Source organism: Rattus norvegicus, chromosome 2 (assembly GCF_021556685.1).
Source record: "Rattus norvegicus strain SHRSP/BbbUtx chromosome 2, alternate assembly SHRSP_T2T, whole genome shotgun sequence".
NCBI classification, from domain to species: domain Eukaryota; kingdom Metazoa; phylum Chordata; class Mammalia; order Rodentia; family Muridae; genus Rattus; species Rattus norvegicus.
In genome coordinates this window covers 103602420-103629764 of record NC_141535.1, presented here as the reverse complement: position 1 = coordinate 103629764, position 27345 = coordinate 103602420, and the positions used below count along the sequence as shown (strand labels likewise).

The following is a 27345-nucleotide window of genomic DNA, read 5'->3' as shown; positions in this document are numbered from 1 at the left end:
GGTCCCGGAAGGGGCGGCACAGGTCTTCCTGGTTGCTGCCGCTGCAGAGAGCCCGTGGGCAGCACCCCACGAGCGAACTTGAGCCTCGGGACCACAGGTAAGACAACTTATCTGCTGCAAGAAAGCTGCCTGGTGAACTCAAGACACAGGCCCACAGGAACAGCTGAAGACCTGTAGAGAGGAAAAACTACACGCCCGAAAGCAGAACACTCTGTCCCCATAACTGACTGAAAGAGAGGAAAACAGGTCTACAGCACTCCTGACACACAGGCTTATAGGACAGTCTAGCCACTGTCAGAAATAGTAGAACAAAGTAACACTAGAGATAATCTGATGGCGAGAGGCAAGCGCAGGAACCCAAGCAACAGAAACCAAGACTACATGGCACCATCGGAGCCCAATTCTCCCATCAAAACAAACATGGAATATCCAAACACACCAGAAAAGCAAGATCTAGTTCCAAAATCATTTTTGATCATGATGCTGGAGGACTTGAAGAAAGACGTGAAGAACTCCCTTAGAGAACAAGTAGAAGCCTACAGAGAGGAATCGCAAAAATCCCTGAAAGAATTCCAGGAAAACATAAATAAACAACTAGAAGCCCATAGAGAGGAGACACAAAAATCCCTGAAAGAATTCCAGGAAAACACAATCAAACAGTTGAAGGAATTAAAAATGGAAATAGAAGCAATCAAGAAAGAACACATGGAAACAACCCTGGATATAGAAAACCAAAAGAAGAGACAAGGAGCTGTGGATACAAGCTTCACCAACAGAATACAAGAGATGGAAGAGAGAATCTCAGGAGCAGAAGATTCCATAGAAATCATTGACTCAACTGTCAAAGATAATGTAAAGCAGAAAAAGCTACTGGTCCAAAACATAAAGGAAATCCAGGACTCAATGAGAAGATCAAACCTAAGGATAATAGGTATAGAAGAGAGTGAAGACTCCCAGCTCAAAGGACCAGTAAATATCTTCAACAAAATCATAGAAGAAAACTTCCCTAACCTAAAAAAAGAGATACCCATAGACATACAAGAAGCCTACAGAACTCCAAATAGATTGGACCAGAAAAGAAACACCTCCCATCACATAATAGTCAAAACACCAAACGCACAAAATAAAGAAAGAATATTAAAAGCAGTAAGGGAAAAAGGTCAAGTAACATATAAAGGCAGACCTATCAGAATCACACCAGACTTCTCGCCAGAGACTACGAAGGTCAGAATATCCTGGACTGATGTCATACAGACCCTAAGAGAACACAAATGCCAGCCCAGGTTACTGTATCCAGCAAAACTCTCAATTAACATTGATGGAGAAACCAAGATATTCCATGACAAAACCAAATTTACACAATATCTTTCTACAAATCCAGCCCTACAAAGGATAATAAATGGTAAAGCCCAACATAAGGAGGCAAGCTATACCCTAGAAGAAGCAAGAAACTAATCGTCTTGGCAACAAAACAAAGAGAATGAAAGCACACAAACATAACCTCACTTCCAAATATGAATATAACGGGAAGCAATAATCACTATTCCTTAATATCTCTCAATATCAATGGCCTCAACTCCCCAATAAAAAGACATAGATTAACAAACTGGATACGGAACGAGGACCCTGCATTCTGCTGCCTACAGGAAACACACCTCAGAGACAAAGACAGACACTACCTCAGAGTGAAAGGCTGGAAAACAACTTTCCAAGCAAATGGTCAGAAGAAGCAAGCTGGAGTAGCCATTCTAATATCAAATAAAATCAATTTTCAACTAAAAGTCATCAAAAAAGATAAGGAAGGACACTTCATATTCATCAAAGGAAAAATCCACCAAGATGAAGTCTCAATCCTAAATATCTATGCCCCAAATACAAGGGCACCTACATATGTAAAAGAAACCTTACTAAAGCTCAAAACACACATTGCACCTCACACAATAATAGTAGGAGATTTCAACACCCCACTCTCATCAATGGACAGATCATGGAAACAGAAATTAAACAGAGACATATACAGACTAAGAGAAGTTATGAACCAAATGGACTTAACAGATATTTATAGAACATTCTATCTAAAGCAAAAGGATATACATTCTTCTCAACTCCTCATGGTACGTTCTCCAAAACTGACCATATAATTGGTCAAAAAAACGGGCCTCAACAGGTACAGAAAGATAGAAATAATCCCATGCGTGCTATCAGACCACCACGGCCTAAAACTGGTCTTCAATAACAATAAGGGAAGAATGCCCACATATACGTGGAAATTGAACAATGCTCTACTCAATGATAACCTGGTCAAAGAAGAAATAAAGAAAGAAATTAAAAACTTTTTAGAATTTAATGAAAATGAAGGTACAACATACCCAAACTTATGGGACACAATGAAAGCTGTGCTAAGAGGAAAACTCATAGCGCTGAGTGCCTGCAGAAAGAAACAGGAAAGAGCATATGTCAGCAGCTTGACAGCACACCTAAAAGCTCTAGAACAAAAAGAAGCAAATACACCCAGGAGGAGTAGAAGGCAGGAAATAATCAAACTCAGAGCTGAAATCAACCAAGTAGAAACAAAAAGGACCATAGAAAGAATCAACAGAACCAAAAGTTGGTTCTTTGAGAAAATCAACAAGATAGATAAACCCTTAGCCAGACTAACGAGAGGACACAGAGAGTGCGTCCAAATTAACAAAATCAGAAATGAAAAGGGAGACATAACTACAGATTCCTAGGAAATTCAAAAAATCATCACATCTTACTATAAAAACCTATATTCAACAAAACTTGAAAATCTTCAGGAAATGGACAATTTCCTAGACAGATACCAGGTATCGAAGTTAAATCAGGAACAGATAAACCAGTTAAACAACCCCATAACTCCTAAGGAAATAGAAGCAGTCATTAAAGGTCTCCCAACCAAAAAGAGCCCAGGTCCAGACAGGTTTAGTGCAGAATTCTATCAAACCTTCATAGAAGACCTTATACCAATATTATCCAAACTATTCCACAAAATTGAAACAGATGGAGCCCTACCGAATTCCTTCTAGGAAGCCACAATTACTCTTATACCTAAACCACACAAAGACCCAACAAAGAAAGAGAACTTCAGACCAATTTCCCTTATGAATATCGACGCAAAAATACTCAATAAAATTCTGGCAAACCGAATTCAAGAGCACATCAAAACAATCGTCCACCATGATCAAGTAGGCTTCATCCCAGGCATGCAGGGATGGTTTAATATACGGAAAACCATCAACGTGATCCATCATATAAACAAACTGAAAGAACAGAACCACATGATCATTTCATTAGATGCTGAGAAAGCATTTGACAAAATTCAACACCCCTTCATGATAAAAGTCCTGGAAAGAATAGGAATTCAAGGCCCATACCTAAACATAGTAAAAGCCATATACAGCAAACCAGTTGCTAACATTAAACTAAATGGAGAGAAACTTGAAGCAATCCCACTAAAATCAGGGACAAGACAAGGCTGCCCACTCTCTCCCTACTTATTCAATATAGTTCTTGAAGTTCTAGCCAGAGCAATCAGACAACAAAAGGAGATCAAGGGGATACAGATCGGAAAAGAAGAGGTCAAAATATCACTATTTGCAGACGACATGATAGTATATTTAAGTGATCCCAAAAGTTCCACCAGAGAACTACTAAAGCTGATAAACAACTTCAGCAAAGTGGATGGGTATAAAATTAACTCAAATAAATCAGTTGCCTTCCTCTATACAGAAGAGAAACAAGCCGGGAAAGAAATTAGGGAAACGACACCCTTCATAATAGACCCAAATAATATAAAGTACCTCGGTGTGACTTTAACCAAGCAAGTAAAAGATCTGTACAATAAGAACTTCAAGACACTGAGGAAAGAAATTGAAGAAGACCTCAGAAGATGGAAAGATCTCCCATGCTCATGGATTGGCAGGATTAATATAGTAAAAATGGCCATTTTACCAAAAGCAATCTACAGATTCAATGCAATCCCCATCAAAATACCAATCCAATTCTTCAAAGAGTTAGACAGAACAATTTGCAAATTCATCTGGAATAACAAAAAACCCAGGATAGCTAAAGCTATCCTCAACAATAAAAGGACTTCAGGGGGAATCACTATCCCTGAACTCAAGCAGTATTACAGAGCAATAGTGATAAAAACTGCATGGTATTGGTACAGAGACAGAAAGATAGACCAATGGAATAGAATTGAAGACCCAGAAATGAACCCCCACACCTATGGTCACTTGATTTTTGACAAAGGAGCCAAAACCATCCAATGGAAAAAAGATAGCATTTTCAGCAAATGGTGCTGGTTCAACTGGAGGGCAACATGTAGAAGAATGCAGATCGATCCATGCTTATCACCCTGTACAAAGCTTAAGTCCAAGTGGATCAAGGACCTCCACATCAAACCAGACACACTCAAACTAATAGAAGAAAAACTAGGGAAGCATCTGGAACACATGGGCACTGGAAAAAATTTCCTGAACAAAACACCAATGGCTTATGCTCTAAGATCAAGAATCGACAAATGGGATCTCATAAAACTGCAAAGCTTCTGTAAGGCAAAGGACACTGTGGTTAGGACAAAACGGCAACCAACACATTGGGAAAAGATCTTTACCAATCCTACAACAGATAGAGGCCTTATATCCAAAATATACAAAGAACTCAAGAAGTTAGACCGCAGGGAAACAAATAACCCTATTAAAAAATGGGGTTCAGAGCTAAACAAAGAATTCACAGCTGAGGAATGCCGAATGGCTGAGAAACACCTAAAGAAATGTTCAACATCTTTAGTCATAAGGGAAATGCAAATCAAAACAACCCTGAGATTTCACCTCACACCAGTGAGAATGGCTAAGATCAAAAACTCAGGTGACAGCAGATGCTGGTGAGGATGTGGAGAAAGAGGAACACTCCTCCATTGTTGGTGGGATTGCAGACTGGTACAACCATTCTGGAAATCAGTCTGGAGGTTCCTCAGAAAATTGGACATTGAACTACCTGAGGATCCAGCTATACCTCTCTTGGGCATATACCCAAAAGATGCCTCAACATATAAAAGAGACACATGCTCCACTATGTTCATTGCAGCCTTTTTTATAATAGCCAGAAACTGGAAAGAACCCAGATGCCCTTCAACAGAGGAATGGATACAGAAAATGTGGTACATCTACACAATGGAATATTACTCAGCTATCAAAAACAACGAGTTTATGAAATTCGTAGGCAAATGGTTGGAACTGGAAAATATCATCCTGAGTGAGCTAACCCAATCACAGAAAGACATACATGGTATGCACTCATTGATAAGTGGCTATTAGCCCAAATGCTTGAATTACCCTAGATCCCTAGAACAAACGAAACTCAAGACGGATGATCAAAATGTGAATGCTTCACTCCTTCTTTAAATGAGGAAAAAGAATACCCTTGGCAGGGAAGGGAGAGGCAAAGATTAAAACAGAGACTGAAGGAACACCCATTCAGAGCCTGCCCCACATGTGGCCCATACATATACAGCCACCCAATTAGACAAGATGGATGAAGCAAAGAAGTGCAGACCGACAGGAGCCGGATGTAGATCGCTCCTGAGAGACACAGCCAGAATACAGCAAATACAGAGGCGAATGCCAGCAGCAAACCACTGAACTGAGAATAGGTCCCCCGTTGAAGGAATCAGAGAAAGAACTGGAATAGCTTGAAGGTGCTCGAGACCCCAAAAGTACAACAATGTCAAGCAACCAGAGCTTCCAGGGACTAAGCCACTACCTAAAGACTATACATGGACTGACCCTGGACTCTGACCCCATAGGTAGCAATGAATATCCTAGTAAGAGCACCAGTGGAAGGGGAAGCCCTGGGTCCTGCTAAGACTGGACCCCCAGTGAACTAGACTATGGGGGGAGGGCGGCAATGGGGGGAGGGTTGGGAGGGGAACACCCATAAGGAAGGGGAGGGGGGAGGGGGATGTTTGTCCGGAAACGGGAAAGGGAATAACACTTGAAATGTATATAAGAAATACTCAAGTTAATAAAAAAATGCAGATTAAAATAATTAAAAGAAAAAAAAGATCATTCTTTTTTTTTTAATCTTTATTTTTTTTTAAACTCACTGTGCATCACAATTACAGCCCCCTCCGTCATCTCTTCCAATTTTTACCCTTACAAATCTCTCCTGCCATTGCCCTTCCCTTTCTTCTCTACAGGGAAGGGGAACTTCCTCATGAGTACTACCCCACTATGGGGCAACTAGTTCCAGCAGGTCTAGGCATATTCTTTTCCAGTAAGGCCCAAGTAGACAGTCCTGGTAGTGAGAAAGAAACAGAGAATGAGATATACTCCTACTCCACTGTTAGGAGACCCACATTAAGGCCAACCTGTACATTTGCTATAAATGTGTTTGGAGTCTAAGTCTATCTCCTGCATGCTCCCTGATTGGTAGCCCAGGCTCCGTAAGCCTCTATGGTCCCAGGTTAGTTGACTCTGTGGGTCTTTCTTGTGGTGTCCTTGACCCCTCTGACTTGCTTACTTCTATTCTCCATGAGACTCTCTGGGCTCTGCCTGATGTTTGGGTGTGGGCCTCTGCATCTTCCTCCATCTGCTGCTGGGTGGAGACTCTCAAGGGACAGTTTTGCTAGGTTCCTGTCTGCAAACATAGCAGAGTGTCAATAATAGTGTATCATGGCTATTGTTTGTCAACTTCACTTCATCTGTAATGAATTACAATCCAGAAGTGGAGGACACACCTGTGATCCAGATCTTGAGGCTGGAAGACAAAGGCTTCTGACACAGATCTTGATATGGACATCTTGAGGTGTAGTAGCCATAAAAACTTAGGCCCAGGCAAGGTAGTACACACCTTTAATCCCAGAAGACTGAAGCAAGCAGATCTCTGAATTCAAGGTCAACATGGGACAAAACAAGTTCCAGATCCAGGCATGGTGGTACACACCTTTAATCTGAGCCAAGCCTTCTGCTGAAGGCCTACTTAAGGACATTGGAAGAAGGAAGACTCACTCTTCTTTTCTTGTACCTACTTGCCAGCACATCTATTGGGACCTAGCTCTTCCGGATTCCAGTTTATACAGAAGACCAGCCTCATGGACTTAGCAACTACTAGATTTTTGACTTCCATTTACAGCTGTTCATTGTTGGGTTAGTTGGACTAAAGACTCCATTTGTCAGTGCCCCATGCCCGTACTGACAAGACTGTAAATCATTGCAATAATGTCCTTAATAGATAGAGACAACCAATATGTTCTGAGACTTTAGATAACCCTGACTAATGCATAGTATCAGGGGATAGTTCTTTCACATGGGATTGAAAGGTAAAAGTTTTAAAGTTGCCCCCCTAGACACAAAGTATAGAGAAGAAGTTAAAAAACAAAACAAAACAAAAAAAAAAAAAAAAAAAAACAGGTTAGGCCCCAGAATTGTATGTTCCAAGAAGCTCTCCTAGGGCAACTTCTAGGGTAACTACATTGGCCAGCTCAACAGCTTTCTCCCAGAAACTAGCTGACCATAAATCTTAGAGAACAATCTTGAGAAGCAGGAAGCAACTTCTCCTAGGAACTAGCGGACCATGAAGTTAAACAATCTGAGAAGCAGGATACAGCTTCTCCTAGGAAACAATCTTGGAAAACAGAGAGTTTTTCCTTGTGATTTTTCACTGTTATTCTACACACTTTCCAATGACGCCATCCCTGCCCCCTCGGGTTGTGGTTTCGCCCTTTAAATACCTCTTCTCCCAGTCTCTCGGGGTCGAATTTCACTGCCCCTGTATAGGATATGAGTCTCGACCCGAGTGCACTGGTTGCTATCGATAAACCTCATGTCCTCATGTGATTACAACAAGGACAGCCTTGTGTGAGTTCTTGGGGGTCGTGTCATCCCGAGACTTGAGTGAGGGTCTCCCCACTCCGGGGGTCTTTCAGGATGGGTCTCAAGTTGGGGCAGTCATTGGTTGGCTGTTCCCTTAGTCTCTTCTCCGTCTCTATTTTTACACATCTTATAGGCAAGACAACTTTTAGGTTGTAGGCTTTGTGGGTGGATTGATATCATCCTCTCTTATCTGAAAGTCCTACATGGCTACAGAAGGGGGCCACTTCAGTCTCTATATCCCGTTCTGGTAGGAATCTAAACTAGGGTCACCCCCATAGGCTTCCTGTATTATTTCCCATTCCAGGCCTCAAACTAGTCATCAGAAATGCCCCCGACACCCCAATGATTTCCATTCTCACTCCCAGCCCACTCTCATCCCCCTACCCCACAACTGATCACCATTACAGTTCCTCCCCTCACTTCCTCTCCTACCCCGTTCTCTCTCTCCATTTACATCTGACAACTATTTAGTTATAGGATCCCTCATAATTGGGGTCTGTGGAAAGCACTGGGTATAGAGTGTGGAGTGAGAGTCAGTGGGCCAATGTTGAAATCCAACTTTGCTACCCATTTATAAATACTAAGGGAAGCCCTTGGGATTGTTAATGTTTCATTCCATCCCACTGTAAAATGCATGTGGCACAGAATATTGTTCTATGAATATTAGATATATTGCTAAACTAGGCTACAAATTGTGATTGATAAGTCAAATACACTATAACTAGATTTTAACCATATTCTCATTTGTGTGAAGTTTTAAATTTATGTCCATGTTAACAACCTCAATTTCTATCCTTTTGCTTCAAATCACTATTGGCAGCAGAAAAGAAAGGAGAGGTCACATATAATGAGAGTTTGTTATGTGATCCTGCTGACTTATTATATAACACTATGCAACATGAAAAACTTTCATTCCAGAAAATAAAGTTTGAAAGGAATGAAATGTTTTTGTTACAGAACAGGAAGGAAAATAGTATACTCAGTAAGTTTTTGTTCAAGCCAAATCATGCATTCTCATCTAATTTACCTTTACAATAGAGCTGAGAATTCTTTGTTTAGCTCTGTACCCCATTTTTAGTAGGGTTATTTGGTTCTCTGGAGTCTAACTTCTTGCGTTCTTTGTATTTTGGATATTAGCCCTCTATCAGATATAGGATTGGTAAAGATCTTTTCCCAATCTGTTGGTTGCTGTTTTGTCCAAAGGCCAGTGTCCTTTGTCTTACAGAAGCTTTGCAGTTTTATGAGGTCCCATTTGTTGGTTCTTGATCTTAGAACATCTGCCATTGGTGTTTTGTTCAGGAAATTTTCCCCAGTGTTCATGTGATTGAGACTCTTCCCCACTTTTTCTTCTATTAGTTTAATGTATCTGGTTTGATGTGGAGGTCCTCAATCCACTTGGACTTAAGCTTTGTACAGGGTGATAAGCATTAATCGATCTGCATTCTTCTACATGCTGACCTCCAGTTGAACCAGCACCATTTGTTGAAAATGCTATCTTTTCTACATTGGGTGGTTTTAGCTGCTTTATCAAAGATCAGATGACCATAGGTGTGTGGGTTCATTTCTGGGTCTTCAATTTTATTCCGCTGATCTACCCGCCTGTCTCTATACCAATAACATACATTTTCTATCACTATTGCTGTGTAATACTGCTTGAGGTCAGGGATGGTGGTTCCCCCAGAAGTTCTTTTATTGTTGAGTAGAGTTTTCGATATCCTGGGTTTTTTTGTTATTCCTAATGAATTTGCAAATTGTTGTTTCTAACTCTATGAAAAATTGAGTTGCAATTTTGATGAGGATTGCACTGAGTCTGTAGATTGCTTTCAGCAAAATGGCCATTTTTACTATATAATCCTGACAATCTATGAGCATGGGAGGTCTTTCCATCTTCTAAGATCTTCAATTTCTTTCTTCAGAGACTTGAAGTTCTTGTCATACAGATCTTTCTCTTGCTTGCTTAGAGTCACACTGAGGTATTTTATGCTATTTGGGACTATTGTGAAGGGTGTCATTTCCCTAATTTCTTTCTCAGCCTGTTTATCCTTTGAGTTAATTTTATGAGTTAATTTTATACCCGGCTACTTTGCTGAACTTGTTTATCAGGCTTAGTAGTTCTCTGGTGGAACTTTTGGGGTCACTTAAGTATACTATCATATCATCTACAAATAGTGATATTTTAGCTTCTTCCTTTCCAATGAGTATCCCTTTGACCTCCTTTCATTGATATTTTGACTTCTTCCCTTCCAATATGTATCCCTTTGACCTCTTTTATTGTCTGATTTCTCTGGCTAGGACTTCGAGTACTATAATGAATAAGTATGGAGAGAGTAGGCAGCCTTGTCTAGTCCCTGATTTTAGTGGGGTTGCTTCAAGTTTCTCTCCATTTAGTTTGATATTGGCTACTGGTTTGCTATATATTGCTTTTACTATTTTTACGTATGGGCCTCGAATTCCTGATCTTTCCAGGACTTTTATCATGAAGGAGTGTTGAATTTTGTCAAATGCTTTCTCAGCATCTAATGAAATGATCATGTGGCCTTTTCTTTGAGTTTGTTTATATAGTGTGTTACATTGATGAATTTCTGTTTGTTGAACCAACCCTGCATCCCTGGGATGAAGCTTACTTGGTCATGATGGATGATTGATTTGATATGTTCTTGGATTTGGTTTGTAAGAATTTTATTGAGTATTTTTGCGTCAATATTCATAAGGGAAATTGGTCTGAAGTTCTCTTTTTTTGTTAGGTCTTTGTGTGGTTTAGGCATAAGAGTAATTGTGGCTTCATAGAAGGAATTGTGTAGTGCTTTGTCTGTTTCTATTTTGTGGAGTAGCTTGAACAATATTGGTATGAGGTCTTCTATGAAGGTCTGATAGAATTCTGCACTAAACACATCTGGTCCTGGGCTTTTTTGGTTGGGAGACTTTTAATAACTGCTTCTATTGTCTTTTAGGAGTTATGGGACTGTTTAGATCATTTATCTGATCCTGATTTAACTTTGGTACCTGGTATCTGTCTAGAAAATTGTTCATTTCTTCCTGATTTTCCAGTTTTGTTGAATATAAGCTTTCATAGAAGGATCTGATAATTTTTTGAATTCCTTCTGATTCTGTTGTTATGTCTCCCTTTTCATTTCTGATTTTGTTAATTTGGATACACTTTCTGTATCCTCTGGTTAGACTGGCTAAGGGTTTGTCTATCTTGTTGATTTTCTTAAAGAACCAGCTCCTGGTTTTGTTGATTCTTTGTATAGTCCTTTTTGTTTCTACTTGGTTGATTTCAGTGAGTTTGATTTTTCCTGCCTTCTACTCCTCCTGGGTGTATTTGCCTCTTTTTGTTCTAGAGCTTTTAGGTGTGCTGTCAAGCTGATAATGTATGCTCTTTCCTGTTTCTTTCTGCAGGCACTCAGAGCTATGAGTTTTCATCTTATCACTGCTTTCATTGTGTTCCATAAGTTTGGGTATGTTGTGCCTTCATTTTCATTAAATTTTAAAAAGTCTTTAATTTCTTTATTTCTTCCTTGACCAAATTATCATTGAGTAGAGTGTTGTTAAACTTCCATATACATGTGGGCTTTTTATAGTTTTTTTTTTTAATGTCATTGAAGACCAGCCTTAATCCATGATGATCTGGGACTATTTCAATCTTCTTGTATCTGTTGAGGCCTGTTTTATGACCAAGTATATGTTCAATTTTGGAGAAAGTATCATGAGGTGCTGAGAAGAAGGTATATCCTTTTGTTTTAGGATGGAATGTTCTATAATTATCTGTTAAATCCATTTGGTTCATGACTTCTGTCAGTTTCTCTATGTCTCTGTTTAATTTCTGTTTCCATGATCTGTCCATCGATGAGAGTGGGGCATTGAAATCTCCTACTATTATCGTGTGAGGTGCAATGTGCGCTTTGAGCTTTAGTAAGGTTTCTTTTATAAATGTAGGTGCCCTTACATTTGGACTATAGATATTTAGGATTGAGAGTTCATCTTGGTGGATTTTTCCTGTGATGAATATGAAGTGTCCTTCCTTACCTTTTTGGATAACTTTTGGTTGAATGACAATTTTATTCGAGATTAGAATGGCTACTCTAGCTTGTTTCTTCCAGACCATTTGCTTAGAAAGTTGTTTTCCAGCCTTTTACTCTGAGATAGTGTCTGTCTTTGTCTCTGAGGTGTGTTTCCTGTATACAGAAAAATCGTGGGTCCTCTTAACATATCCAGTCTGTTACTCTATGTCTTTTTTTGGGGGGGAATTGAGTCCATTAATGTTAAGAGATGTTAAGGGATAGTGATTGTCATTTCCTTTTATTTTTGTTGTTAGAGGTGGAATTTTGTTTGTGTGGCTCTCTTCTTTTGGTTTTGTTGCAAGGAAATTACTTTCTTGCTTTTTCTATGTTATAGTTTTCCTCCTTGTGCTGGAGTTTTCCATCTATTATCCTTTGTAGTGTTGGATTTGTAGAAAGATATTGTGTAAATTTGGTTTTGTCATGGAATATCTTGGTTTCTCCATCTATGTTAATTGATTGTTTTGCTGGATATAATAGCCTGGGCTGGCATTTGTCTTCTCTTAGGGTCTGTATGACATCTGTCCAGAATCTTCTGGCTTTCATAGTCTCTGGTGAGATGTCTGGTCCAACTCTGATAGGTCTGCCCTTATATGTTACTTGACCCTTTTCCCTTACTGCTTTTAATATTCTTTGTTTTGTGTGGTTGGTGTTTTGACTATTATGTGATGGGAGGAATTTCTCTTCTGGCCCAATATATTTGAGTTCTGTAGGATTCTTGTACGTTTATGGGCATCTCTTTCTTTAAGTTAGGGAAGTTTTCTTCCATGATTTTGTTGAAGCTATTTACTGGCCCTTTAAGTTGGAAGTCTTCACTCTTTTCTATACCCATTATCCTTATGTTTGATCTTCTCATTGTGTCCTGGATTTCCCAGATTTTTTGGGCTAGGAGCCTTTTACATTTTACATTATGTTGTACAGTTATGTCAGTGTTTTCTATGGTATCTTCTGCCCCTGAGAGTTTCTCTTCTATCTCTTGTGTTCCGTTGCTGATGCTTGCATCTATGATTCCTTATCTCTTTCCTAGGTTTTCTATCTCCAGGGTTGTCTCTCTTTGTGCTTTCTTTATTTTTTCTCTCTCCATTTTTAAATCCCAAATGTTTTTCAATTCCTTCACCTGTGTGGTTGTGTTTTCCTGTAATTCTTTAACAGATTTTTGTGTTTCCTCTTTAAGGGCTTCTACTTGTCTACCCATGTTGTCCTATATTTCTTTAAGGGAATTATTTATGTCCTTCTTAAAGTCCTCTATCATCATCATCAGATGTGATTTTTAAATCCAAGTCTTGCTTTTCCAGTGTGTTTGGATATCCAGTATTTGCTTTGATGGGAGAACTTGATGATGCCAAGTAGTCTTGGTTTCTGTTGCTTTTGTTCCTATGTTTGCCTCTCTCCATCAGGTTGTCTCTGGTGTTAGCTTGTCTTGCTGTCTCTGACAGTGGCTTGACTGTCCTGTAGGCTTGTGTGTCAGCACTCCTGTAGACCTGTTTTCTTTCAGGTGGATATGGGAACAGAACGTTGTTCCTGGGTTTGTGTTTCCTGAACTTCCAGTCGGGTTGCTTGCACAGAAGAGTTGGTCTTACCTTTGCTCTCAGGTGTGTAAGCTCTCCTGGCGACTTGCTTTCAGCTCTTGGCACATGCAGAAACTCAAAGGGTCCTGCCCCTGACAGCTCCTAGGTCTCTGTGCACAGAGGGCACAGATGGCACTAGGCAGTTTCCTCTTTGGTCAGGAATGTGGGCATATAGTAGTTGTCTCCTCTGGGTTTTCAGGATTGTCTGCACTTCTGAGGGTCCAGCACTCTACCCCACAGGATTTGGTTCAGGGAGTTGTCTCAACTTTTAACAATACAGAAAAGAGAGTCTATAATAACATCAGACACTCATTAACAGTGTCTGTATCTGAGATGTCTAAAGCAAAGACTAAAATTCATGCTAAATTATATACAATGTTCATGTAAAGATTAGAGTGTTTGAAATATGTCACCACTATTTTGCCTCATAAATGACTTAACAAATATTAAACCTGAACCCCATGTAGATTTTTGAACCTCTTTTTTGTTCTTCTTCCTCATGTTTTCAACTTGATAATTACTTTTAAAACCAGGAAATGTTTCTCCACACTCATTTAATTAAAAACACTCTATCTCATTGTAGAAGGTCCTAGGGTTGGGGGGAATTATCCTAGAGTGCTGTTTTTAAAAATAAAATCAAAACTTTGGATGTAGAGAGCCTTTTGGGGCCACTTACTTCTAGACACTAGAATTTGACATTATCAGTACAAAAGAAATAAGCTCTAAGCAGGAATCTGACTTGGGGCCTTGACTCAGGAAATAGGCCAGATTGAGAAATTTACACTTGAGTTAATGCAAAGCTCTGAGCAGGCTCAGTGTGTGTGTGTGACTCCTTTTGCCTTGGTCATCCTGACTAGCCCCTAGAAAGGTGTTTACAGGAGCCTTGCTTGTTCCTTGACCCAGAACTGATCTTATTATTCTACATGTAATTAAAGTGGTATAAAAGCAGATTGGAAAATAAAACATCTGCTTCAGCCTCAGAACTGGCTGGAGTTATGTTAAATGTTGTCTGTCTTTTTTTTCTTTTAAATCCTGACTCCTACCCTGGAGAACCTGTTGACTGACTGAGCTGGCTGGGTCAAATGGTACCTCAACTTTGGAACTCCAGTAAGCAGGATACAGTGAAGGATACCATGGAAATTGAAGGTGAATGAACCTTGTTAAAAGGTAATGGTACAGTGTTTTTTGTGTATGTGTTCTGTTAGATTTATGCTAAAATCTAGAGAAGTGAAGATAATTCTCATAGATGCTTTTAGTATTTGGAACCTGACTAGAGACAGTTTACACCCTAGAGATGAGAAAGATTGGGTTTGAGGAAAACTGTCCTCCCTTTCTATTCAGGGATGCTTTGGCGAAAGAGAAGGAAAATGAGCATAAGCTTTTTTGGAGCTCTCCTAGGGCCAGAAGGAAGTCAGGAGACCTGTCTTATTTTTGGCTCTGATTGGAGAAATGTTTATTTCTGGTTCTGGGTCCCTTAGGTAGGATATCTGGGTCCTTTTGGTGGGACATTGTCTAGTTCTCTCCCTCTATGTCTAATGTCTGTCCTTGGAGCGCCAATCTGTCCTTGTCCATGTTTTCGTTTTGTTGTTTGATTGTTTGTTGTTCTGTGTTTCATGTTTAAAAAAAATGTCTAAAACTTTATCTGCTGGTTGTTCACCCCTTGATTTAATTTTAACTCATTTCAAAAAAATAAAAAGCAGCCTCAATTGGCCTTTGGACCTGCACCTGCCTAGGAGTCTAGAATAGCTAGAGAAGCCTTGCCAGAGGTTGTCTGTACAAGCTGCTTTTAAAGGGGCCAGCACCTTCTAGACTTCTAACGTAAGGAAGCTGATGGTTTTCCTGGAAAAATCTCTGTGATTGTGTTTATTGGCTTTAACAGATGACAAGGTGCTCTTTGAAATTACAGCTATAAAAAGTAAGACAATTTTGTTTGGTCTAAATATGTAAGATGTGTGTAGCCACTTCATTTTTTTTTCTGACTGGTTTTAAATGTATAAATATGCTCTACATGTTTTGGTTGTAGATTATTGGCTTGTAAGTAAGTTATTGGGTATGATTAAAAATTTTTACTATTGGTAACAGAAAGTTGGCTTAAAACTGGTAACTCAGAGTTAGAATCATTCACACAACACATGGCACGAGCTGACCCAGGGAAACAGGTTTCTAAAGATATGTGTAACTTGGGTAATATTTTATGTAGTTCTTATCCTAGAAACAGACTTATAAAAGGTAGGGTTTAGGGAAGTATCTCTTTGAGGTATTGGAGGTTGCACCATTGTCTGTTCGTGTGCAGGAATTGGCTGCCAAACTGTAGGATGGGAGAGCTGCAGCTGGTGTTGATTTTGGAGAGACTAGATTGTTTGTTGGAGGTTGAGTTTTGCTTTCCAAAGTTGTGGTTGTGCTCTGGTGTTGCAAGGGAAATTATAGTTAAACTGCCAGTGTTCCATTGGCTGCAGTTTGCAGTTTGGTCACAGGCTCAGGATTCTAACTCACACATATTTGTAATTAAGAAAAAAAATCAAGCAGTTAGAGATTGTTGCAGGGTTTGCAAAGGGTTGATGAGGCTATGGAATTTGTGAGAGCAGTACAGCCTGTTTGCTTACTCCAATTGACATTCCAGGAAATGCATATAGAATTATTATGGATTTGGAGGATAGTTTTTATACTGTTTCTTTGGGTCCTGGTGATTGTAAAAGGGTTTGCATTTAGTGTATTTGCTTGTAATTTTGGAAAGCCCATGAAATGATATCATTGGAAAGTTTTGCAAAGGAATGGCTAATAGCCCAACCTTATGTAAATAATTTTATCACTGCTTCAGTATAAGAAGTTAAGACTTTGGATTTTCCAGTGTATATTGTTCATTATATGGATGGTATTTTATTATTAAAAGTTTTGAAGTAGTTGTTACTCCAGAAAAGATTCAAAGGCAATATTTGGGACATTAGTTATATCCTAAACAAATTGTGGCACAGAAAATTCAAATAAGAAAAGATCGTTTACTTACTATAAATTATTTTCAAAAGCTGTTAGGAAATGTTAGTTGGCTTAAGATCTCACCTTAAGCTTATCACAGGACAACTTAAACCCCTGACACTCTTAAGGGGGATGCAAATCCTAATTCCCCTTGACAGTTAACTGATGAGGAATGAATATCTTGGCAGAAAGTAGAGGAAACTATTAGTCAACAGCAGATACTTTATATAGACTATGATCAATTGTTGGTTGTTTGTACCCACAGTAGTCCTTTGGCAAAAGGGACCATTAATGTGGATTCATCTTTTCTCATCTCCAAGTAAAGTTTTAACACCCAAGTAAAGTTTAACACCAAGTAAAGTTTAACATGAAGCAGAACTGTAGGATAGAATCACAGAAGTATTTTGGGAAAGAACTTGATGAAATATTCCTTATCCCAAACAGCAATTAAATTGGTTATTTCAGAATACTGATAGTTGGCCTATTACATGTGCAAACTTTTCAGGCAAAATTGATAATTTTCCTTTATGCATGCTTTTGTATTTCCTGTAAATGTACACATGTAGCACATAGAAAATGTGCTTACTGTATTTATAGATGACTCATTTAATGAGAAGGCAGCATCAGTAATTGGATCACATGTTTATTCTCTTGCGTTTCCACCTGCTTCAGCACAGATTATTGAATTGTGTGCTGTAGCCACTGTTTTTAAATGTTGAAAAATCAAAATTTTAATTTGTATACTAATTGCTTGAAGTTGTTCCTTCTTTAGATACTGATAATTCTCAAAATTTGCAATTATTTATGCAAATACAACCTAATTTGGATAACATACTGTTTTTTTGTAGAACATTTAAGAGCTTATACTGGATTGCCTCGACCCCTTAGTTAGGGCAATGCCACAGAAGATTTCAGGGACAATTACATCATCAAAATAGTAAGAGCTTGAGACAATAATTTGGGATTTCTAGAGAAATATGCAAATCCAATTGTAAATACTTGTCCTCGGTGTCTTCAATTTCTTCCTGTACCACATAATGGTGTTGATCTCCGAGGACTTGTACCTAATCATAATGGCAAATCGATGTTACTCATATTTCTGATTTTGGAAAATTAAAGTATGTACATGTGACTATTGACATTTTTTCAGGCTTTCTAGTTGCAACTGCTTTAACAGGAGAAGCAACTAAAAATGTAATTAGTCATTGCCTATGTTGTTTTTCTATGCTTGGTGTTTTAAGTCAGATTAAAACAGATAATGAAACTGGCTATTGCAGTCAAGCATTTGAGAGGTTTTGTTGTCAATTTATTATTACCCATATTACTGGGATTTCTTATAATCCTCAAGGACAAGGTATTGTGAAACTTTAAAACAATATCTTCATAAAATAAAAAGGGGGGTTATATCTGTGTATACCACACAATTATTTAAATAATGCTTTTTCTATTTTAAATTTTAATTTGGATGCCAAGGACTGTCTATGGCATACTACAACTAGGCATACTTGTGCCTAGGTGAAATGGAAGGATCCACTTACTGGCATATGGCATGATCCTGATCAGATATTAATATGGGGAAGAGGACATGTTTGTGATTTTTCTGCAGGATGCTGTAGGAGTATGCTAGCTGCCAGAGTGACTGACGCTGATGCTTAGACAACGAATGATGCTGACCTGTATATAAACTTGCTAAGTGTCCTGACAAGGGTGATGGAAAGCTGTATTAGATGTATGTTCCTGACCCACCTTTGCTTGTCAATATCCCAGATTGGACAAACTGCCTTGCCTCAAGCTTTTAGACCCTTGGTACAGAGAGCATGAGACTGTAGAAATTGCCTTCAAAAAATCAAAATGAGAGGTTATGACTCTTCTCTTTCCTTTAATGTGACCAGTTATTCTGACTCAGTCATGGACTGGGCTAGAAATCAATCCAATATTGGAAATAACAGTCTTCATTTGGAAGACTGGTTCTAGACATTTTCAGAGACATTTAAAAATTCAGAATTGCCTTGTATGAAGTTACATTTACAGTGAATACAATTGGGACAGGATCCAGATTTCTAACAAATGTTAATGTATGTGTTATAAGGCTCCTAATCTTTTATTAATTGATCATGTTAAAATTACTTTTGTTTCTTCTATGATATTTAATGTAAGTTGTGTTGATTGTACACTTTCTAATTGTGTTAATGTGTTGCAGTCTTGCAGGTCTGTTATGATGGTCTATCAACCAGCTTTTGTTTTATTGCTTGTGTGTATTACAGGACCCTGGTATTCTGACAAAGGCTTGCAAATATTGAAAGAAGTGAATCAGGCTTTAAACAGAAGCAAGAGGGTAGTGGGCTTGATTTGCTGGTGTAGCAGCTTTAACTGCATTAATAGGTAGCTCCACTGCTTCTACAATTGCTTTGACTCAAAGCTAAGACAGCTATTTTTGTTAATCAAATGTACTAACGTTTTGAGTATTCAAGAGGATTTAGGCATTTGGAACTACAGATTGATGCTCTTTATGATACTGTTCTTCAAATTATTGGAGAGGATGTTCAGAATTTTAGAGTAAGAAATCATCCTGAATGTCATGATAATTACCAATGGACTTGTGTTACTTCTAAAATTTACAATTATAGTCACTATGATTGGAAGAAGGTTCAAAGACACTTGCAGGGTATTTGACATAATTCTAACACCTCCGGATGTTTTAACCTTGCATACTGAGATTATGAATTCAAAGAATGCTACTCTGCTGAGTGTTGATGCTGCAGATATTGCTGATTAAGTTATTCATGGCCTGAGGTCAGTATTTCCGTCTTGGTCAAGCTTCGAGAACAGCATATATAGCTTGACCATGCTAGCTCTTCTTGTCCTGGGAATACTTTTATTCCTGCCCATTGTGATAAAGCCTGCCTTTAACAACAGCAACATGTTGGCAGCCAAAATACATGGCTTGGACCTAAAAATGGACCCCCATACAGAGTCATTTAACAGGTTGGCAACCCAAGGATGGGTAACATTCTGCACAGAGCCTTACCAACCTAAGACAGAATACCATTGCTTTTGATAATGCATATTGCATGATAGTAAGGAAGGTATTCATGTCAGAACGACCTAAGACAGGCTCAGTCTTATTTACGAAATAAGTAAGGGGGAGATGTAAAGAGACTTTTGGGGCCACTTGTTTCTAGACACTTGGTGGGAATTTGACATTATTAGGACAAAAGAAATAAGCTCAAAGCAGGAATCTGACTTGGGGCCTTGACTCAGGAAATAGGCCCAGATGAAGAACCTGATGACTGATTGAGCTGGCTTGGTCATTTGTATAAAATCCAAATGATGATTTAATGTAAACATGTGGAGTGCAAAGCTTGCAAAACTTGTTTAAAGAGGTTTTTGTTTGTTTGTTTTAATCTTTGACTTAAGAGACATCTTTGTTTTTGTTTCCTTTCTAACTCAAAAAGCTATTTTGTTGTCATCTCCTCCTTGATAGCCACAGCAAGAGGTCACTAAGAACTTCTGCTTGGTAGTCTGGTTGCAAATGGCCCTTCCACCTCAAGGAGTGTTGTCCTGTCAACTCATTATGGCATAAGAAACAATTCTACTGAGTCACTAAATTAAAACTCAGCTTTGCATGGTGGGGAACCTGTCCCAGTCTCTACAGCAAAACAGAGACTACCTTGTACCATATGCCCCACCTGCAGTCAATTCTTTGTTCTCTTTCATAACCAGATCTCTCAAGTTCTGTTCATGTTATCTTCATTGTGACAGCACAAACTTAGCACAGTGCAGTCCTGATTTCACTCCTGTCACTCTCTGAAAGGTCATCGGTGGCCTCCATGTCATTTGTTTCAACGAATGCTGTCCTTCCTATTCAATTTCTGATTTTGTCAAGTCAACTTCACCCTGAATTTTTTTCCATTACCTTTCAGATGTTTTTCCTGTTGTCTCCTGAAGACTTACCCAGCCCCAAGGACTAGCACTCAGGAGAACTTTGTAGTTTGTTCTTGAATGATCTGGATATGGTATTATTTTGTCTCTTCACGCCTGTGACACACAGACCACATATGTGCAAGTGACTTATTGACACATGACCCCTGTTCTTGTGCGTCAAACTATCCGTTGGACAACTAACTGCAGTGTAGTTCCTATGGATCAGATCCATTCTGTTGACACAAACAGATAAGCCTAAATTTTGTTTTTCAATCTTATATCCTACTGATTTCCCACATACACGCTGTAACCTAATCACACTCAGCTTCCCTCCATTCTTTGAATACCTATGTCACAAAAGTTTGAATCCTTGCTACTTTTTTCTCTATTTACCTTCCCATCATGCTGAGATTGGAATTCAGAGTTCTGTATATTCTACCCAGGAGTTTAACCATTGAGCCAAACCTCACTCTATTTTGAATGGTAAGTTCTTATTTCACTTGACTCTAATCTGGGAGGGAAGGTCTGAGCATGTGTCTACTGAGCTTCATGAGAGCTGATAGAGAGCAGACCCTTCAGACACTACTCTTGATGTGGAGGAGAATATACAACTGACACTATTTCCATCTGACTCAACCTTATTGGTCTTTACTACCTCATAGCCACATCTCTCAGATCCTGCACTAAAATGTCACCAATGGCACTATGAGCCCAATTAGTATTCAGAAGATAATTGATAAAACAATTAAACAACTGGTGTGGTAAAATTTAGATTTGTCATTAAATTAAAGCATTTTAGAGGGATGGAAAGATGACTCAGTGGTTAAGACCATTGTCTTTCCTTCTAGATAATCTATATTTGATTGCTAGCACCCATAAGGAGATTCATAACAATTTGCAACTCCAATTTCAGGGGATCCCTCTGGTTTCTATAGGTACTAGGCACACACATAGTGTACAGATACACATAGTGTACATGCAGGCAAAACACTCGCAAAAATAAAGAGAAAAAATTAAAAATAAAACAGTTTTCTTCAAAATTAGTCTGAGTATTTTGCTTTATATACATATAAAAATTTAAAATGCATGTATATTTATATTTTGAAAAAATTTTCATAACATCTAAGAGCAAACACTATACATCCACAAAGCTCTTGCCTGAATGATTGAGAAACAATTTTATTATATGAATTATACAAATTTGTAATGTGGATTGTTTTTTCACCTTCTAAATGCAGTAAAATTCAGGTCTTCTTTGAGAGCTTTTGCCTCTTCATGAAATATTTTATTATTTGCATTTTACCTATATTCTTCATTGCCCCCTGGACCCCATATTAACACTATTACATCAGCCTTTATTACAGTTCACAATACTGAGTTTGGGTGACATAATGTGAGCATTGGAAGCACACTGTATTTGCAATAGGATTTTGCTCCAATAAAGTTGATAACCTATTGCAAACAATCTGCTTTTAGTGTGGTTTAAAATAACCCTTGAGGATCACAGCTAATAAAAATTCAGAGAGTTATTACCAATTCAGTGTCACTGAAACTTCAGGGATAAGACTAAATTCAAGTTTAATCACCGCATAGCACACTATGTTACTGAACCCTTAAATTAAACTCTAAAAGACTCAAGAAATATTCCTGAACATTAATTGGATTCTAATTGTCAACAAAGATGAAGATTTAGATTTAAGACTCATTAGTAAACATTTATACTTCTATCATCTCAAGATGTCTACCAAATACTTAGAAAAATCTCCCAGCAAAGTGGTCTTGGCTTTCCTCCTGCTCATTCCGCCTGATGTCTTACATAAGAAATACAGTGATTCCAACTAAAGGAAATGAAAACCGAAGTACTGAGACTTTCCTAAAGAGTATAGACTCAGAAATGATTTCCTTAGCATGACTCAGCTTAGCAAGTTACTCAAAAGTATCTCCATTTTTATATTTGACCATTTGTCTACATTTCTCCATTTCTGAATTAAACATGGACATTTTGAAGTGTTCTTTTCTTTGGCATTATTTTTTGCTTGTTTAAAAAAAATGAAAGAAATAGCCATTTGTGGTGGTTCAAGCCGTGAATCCCAACACTTGGGAGGCAGAGGCAGAGGCAGAGGCAGAGGCAGAGGCAGAGGCAGAGGCAGAGGCAGAGGCAGAGGCAGAGGCAGAGGCAGAGGCAGAGGCAGAGGCAGAGAGGCAGAGGCAGAGGCAGAGGCAGAGGCAGAGGCAGAGGCAGAGGCAGAGGCAGAGGCAGAGGCAGAGGCAGAGAGAGAGGCAGAGGCAGAGGCAGAGGCAGAGGCAGAGGCAGAGGCAGAGGCAGAGGCAGAGGCAGAGGCAGAGGCAGAGGCAGAGGCAGAGGCAGAGGCAGAGAGAGGCAGAGGCAGAGGCAGAGGCAGAGGCAGAGAGAGAGAGGCAGAGGCAGAGGCAGAGGCAGAGGCAGAGGCAGAGGCAGAGGCAGAGGCAGAGAGGCAGAGGCAGAGGCAGAGAGGCAGAGGCAGAGGCAGAGGCAGAGGTAGAGGCAGAGGCAGAGGCAGAGGCAGAGAGGCAGAGGCAGAGGCAGAGGCAGAGGCAGAGGCAGAGGCAGAGGCAGAGAGGCAGAGGCAGAGGCAGAGGCAGAGGCAGAGGCAGAGGCAGAGGCAGAGGCAGAGAGGCAAAGGCAGAGGCAGAGGCAGAGGCAGAGAGGCAGAGATAGAGGCAGAGGCAGAGGCAGAGGCAGAGGCAGAGAGGCAGAGGCAGAGGCAGAGAGGCAGAGGCAGAGGCAGAGAGGCAGAGGCAGAGGCAGAGAGGCAGAGGCAGAGGCAGAGGCAGAGAGGCAGAGGCAGAGGCAGAGAGGCAGAGGCAGAGGCAGAGGCAGAGAGGCAGAGGCAGAGGTAGAGGTAGAGGCAGAGGCAGAGGCAGAGGCAGAGGCAGAGAGGCAGAGGCAGAGGCAGAGGCAGAGAGGCAGAGGCAGAGGCAGAGGCAGAGAGGCAGAGGCAGAGGCAGAGGCAGAGGCAGAGGCAGAGGCAGAGGCAGAGAGGCAGAGGCAGAGGCAGAGGTAGAGAGGCAGAGGCAGAGGTAGAGAGGCAGAGGCAGAGGCAGAGGCAGAGGCAGAGGCAGAGGCAGAGGTAGAGGTAGAGGCAGAGGCAGAGGCAGAGGCAGAGAGGCAGAGGCAGAGGCAGAGGCAGAGAGGCAGAGGCAGAGGCAGAGAGAGAGGCAGAGGCAGTAGATTTCTGATTTCAAGGCCACCCAGGTCTACAAAGAAGTTTCAGGACAACCAGGGCTACACAGAGGAAAGAAGAAAGAAAGAAAAAAAAAAGGAAGGAAGGAAGGGAAGAAAAGGAAGAAAAGAAGGAAGAAAGGAACAAAGAAAGAATTTACCATAGTTTTTTTTTTAATGTGTATCAAATGGCTCCTTAACCCTGTGTGATAATGTCAAAAATTCTTTACATAGCATGTACAATTTCTGGCCCTGTGTCTTGAATTTTATCCTCTCATTAGTTTTGGTCATCTGTGCCTGTTCCTTTAACCCAACACCTCTTCATCTTCCAGAAAGAAGTTTTTTCTTTGTTTGTAGTGAGGGTGCCACTTCTCCCCAAGGTGCACACTTCATGTTTCTCAAGGCCAGACAGCAGCTGTCCAATCTACAGCTTGGCACATCACTCAATCTTTCTATGCTTCAAAAGCAGGAGTGGAAGTCCTGGGCCTTTCTGTGTTCTGTTAGGGATTTTTACTCACCAATATTATATGGACTTGTCACCATATTAAATGCTATTTGTTGAATCTCATTTCAATAGTGTGAAGTTACTCTAACTTTCCCCATTTGTTCTGTAGATTCCTTATAAAAAGAGAAACTGCTCTGTTCATTTTATATCTGGCACATACTTTACGTCATATAAAGAAGCATCTTTTCAGTCATGGATGTAGCTTAGTGAAAAACCACATGGCTATCATGCACGAGGCCCTAGATATGAGTCCTCAGACTGGCAAAAGGATAAAAACACTCAAAAAACATTTTATTTTTCTTGAGTGATATGGTAAGCAGCAAGAAAAATTATAAATTTGGAAATCACACAGTTAAGCCATACAAAGCTATTTTTCCCCTCCCCATCCTCCCCCCATTACCGCCCTCCCCCCAACAATCACGTTCACTGGGGGTTCAGTCTTGGCAGGACCAAGGGCTTCCCCTTCCATTGGTGATCTTACTAGGATATTCATTGCTACCTGTGAGGTCAGAGTCCAGGGTCAGTCCATGTATAGTCTTTGGGTAGTGACTTAGTCCCTGGAAGCTCTGGTTGCTTGGCATTGTTGTTCTACTATTATTTATTAAATTTGTACATATACTGTTTTGGGGGGAAATGAAGAAAGATCATGGTGCACTGCTGCTTTGTTCAACTGCTAGAAGTTTTGTTTTAGGAGAATCATTCTGCTAGGATTTCAACAAGTTAACCACATGACAGGATTTGTGCTTCCCTGTGCAGTTCTCGTTACATGGGAGTTGAGTGAATATTAATTCAAATATGCTTGCCAAATATTCACTCAATGACAAGAAATCTGGATTTTTACATGGACTACTATATTAAAAATGTCTATCTCCAAAATGAGTTCGTAAGTAAAAGTAGACTATATCTGTATATTTAAGCAAAAAGTTAAGCTAAGTGTTTGAATTAAAAATAATAAATGGAATAATTACAGCTATACATTCACAATACCCACATCATACCTATCTATCTGAAAATGACATTACTTCTTATCTTACTGAATAACATTCTGCTTGCATTTAATTGGTCACACTGACCTTGAATATTCATGAGTTTATAGTGTATGCCTTCCGTCTTCGTATTGTAGCAAATTTATCTTTTAATTGTTTTGTTGTCCAATCTGATCTTCACAATTTAGGTTCCCAGTTTGAAGAAGGAAAATCGTCTCAAGTTTTTTGACAAATGAATACAATGAACACAAATGGAATTTGTTAATAATTATAGCATATTCAACAGACATCTTATATGTTTGTATTAATAATTGAACCAAATTATTTGTGCTCCTATGTTTTGTCTATAAGCAAAACATATCATTATCCCTGTATAATCTCTTTAATAAAAGTTTTATTTTAAAGTTATATATTGGTTAAATTTTACTTTAGTCAAGTCCATACAACTACTTTACATCTAAATTGGGCTGTTCCCATCACAATGGTAACTGTAAAACTGATTTTTACTAGTGACAGTGGGTATGGTGTAGTAGATTCAATTTAAACTTATCACCATCTAACTAACAGATGAATGAGACTATGGTTATTTTATTTGGCTTTGACAATTACCAGAGAATATTCCCTAATCTACTTTTCTAACTTCTGGCCTGATTACTTCCCCAGTGGTGTACCACTAATACTTGCTGTTTCTCCTGACCATGTGATCATGGTCCATCTCTTCTCATGTAGCTTCCTCCTCTCTCCCACATCCTTCTTCCTCCTTCTCTGCAACCCCAAACCATTTAATTCCAAACCTGCTGTGTTTGAATATGTTTGGGCCAGAGAGTGGCACTATTAGGAGGTATGGCCTTCCTGGAGTAGGTGTGACCTTGTTGGAGGAAGTGTGCCATTGTAGCATGGGCTTTAAAATCCTCGTCCTAGCTGCCTGGAAGCCAGTCTTTTCTAGCAGCCTTTAGATGAAGATGTCAAACTCTCAGCTCCTTCTGCACCATGCCTGCCTAGATGCTGCCATGCTCCAGTCTTCTTGATAATAGACTGAACCTCTGAACCTGTAAGCCAGTCCCAGTTAAATGCTGTCCTTATAAGAGATACCTTGGTGGGGGGTTGGGGTGAGAGGTTGGCAAAATCACTCAGTGCTCTTAAAGAGGTCCTGAGTTCAATTCCCAGCAACCACAGGGTGTCTCACAACCATCTGTAATGGGATCCGATGAGGGCCCTCTTCAGGTATGTCTGAAGAGAGCAACAATGTACTTACATAAAATAAATAAATAAATCTTTAGTGGGGGGATTAAGACTTTTTATTTTTATTTTTTTAAATTTTGAATCTGACTATAATATTTCTGGAAGAATGGAACAAAACATGAAATAAATATGAAGCAATCACATGGTATACATACATGCATTTAGGCAAAAATACATACATAAATTAATAAAACAGAGGGCCACGACAGTGGTGTGTACCTTTAAAAAAGAAATAGTACATTGTAAAACTTACTTAAAATGTATTTATCAAGGAAAAATAATGCTTAGCAAAGTAAGAGAAGCCCTTACTCTTAACAATAGATTCTTAGAGTTTCCCAGGTACTCCTATGTGAGAAATTGGTCAAATCACTTCTTGTGATGAATATCAGAAGAACTGAAATGGGAATCCATAGCAAGGAAGCACATACGTGCACATTGCAAATGGTTCATCTTTAATGTTATAGCTCTTCTGATAACAAAGTTAAAAGTTTACAGTTGAGCAAGGAAGCCTGATTCTTAGGTCAGCATGTTCAAGGTTAGGTAAAACAGAAAAACATCTGAGATATTTGGACATAATTTATCCCAAGTATTTTTTAGAAATTGAGGGATGCCTATGTTCTTCAAATGTCAACATTTGTTGACATTCCAATTTTGCTTCTTGAGAAATATCAACATCTGGTGTTCCCTTGTCATATTGCAAATTAATTATGTCCTTACATAACATTAACTTAAATCTCAATATTATGTACAGATGTTGAAGTTCATTGTTATTGGAACTCTTGCATAGTACCTTCAGATTCTGTTCAGGGAAGAGGATTCCAGGTTAATTACATCTCCATCTCCTTTCCTCCAACTCCAATTCCTGGAGTGTATGGCATCTTCAGCAAAAGGGTTTTACCATTGAGTTCTGGGAGAAAATGAAAAGCAATGGTAATTGCTAATACTGTTCTGGGTGTCTCATGTACTCCCCCAAAATAAATCTTTAAAAG

The 27345-nt window shown here is 39.3% G+C and overlaps 1 long non-coding RNA gene across 1 annotated transcript in view; it reads right to left on the bottom strand.

Moving 5' to 3' along the window:
* The window catches only part of LOC148006677 (uncharacterized), a 33743-nt gene extending 6758 nt beyond the window's left edge, over positions 1–26985 (bottom strand). The window contains exon 1 of the long non-coding RNA XR_015671422.1: positions 25202–26985. This is a non-coding gene — a long non-coding RNA (uncharacterized LOC148006677). The remainder of the gene's footprint in view (positions 1–25201) is intronic.
* Between the last annotated feature and the right edge of the window lie 360 nt (positions 26986–27345).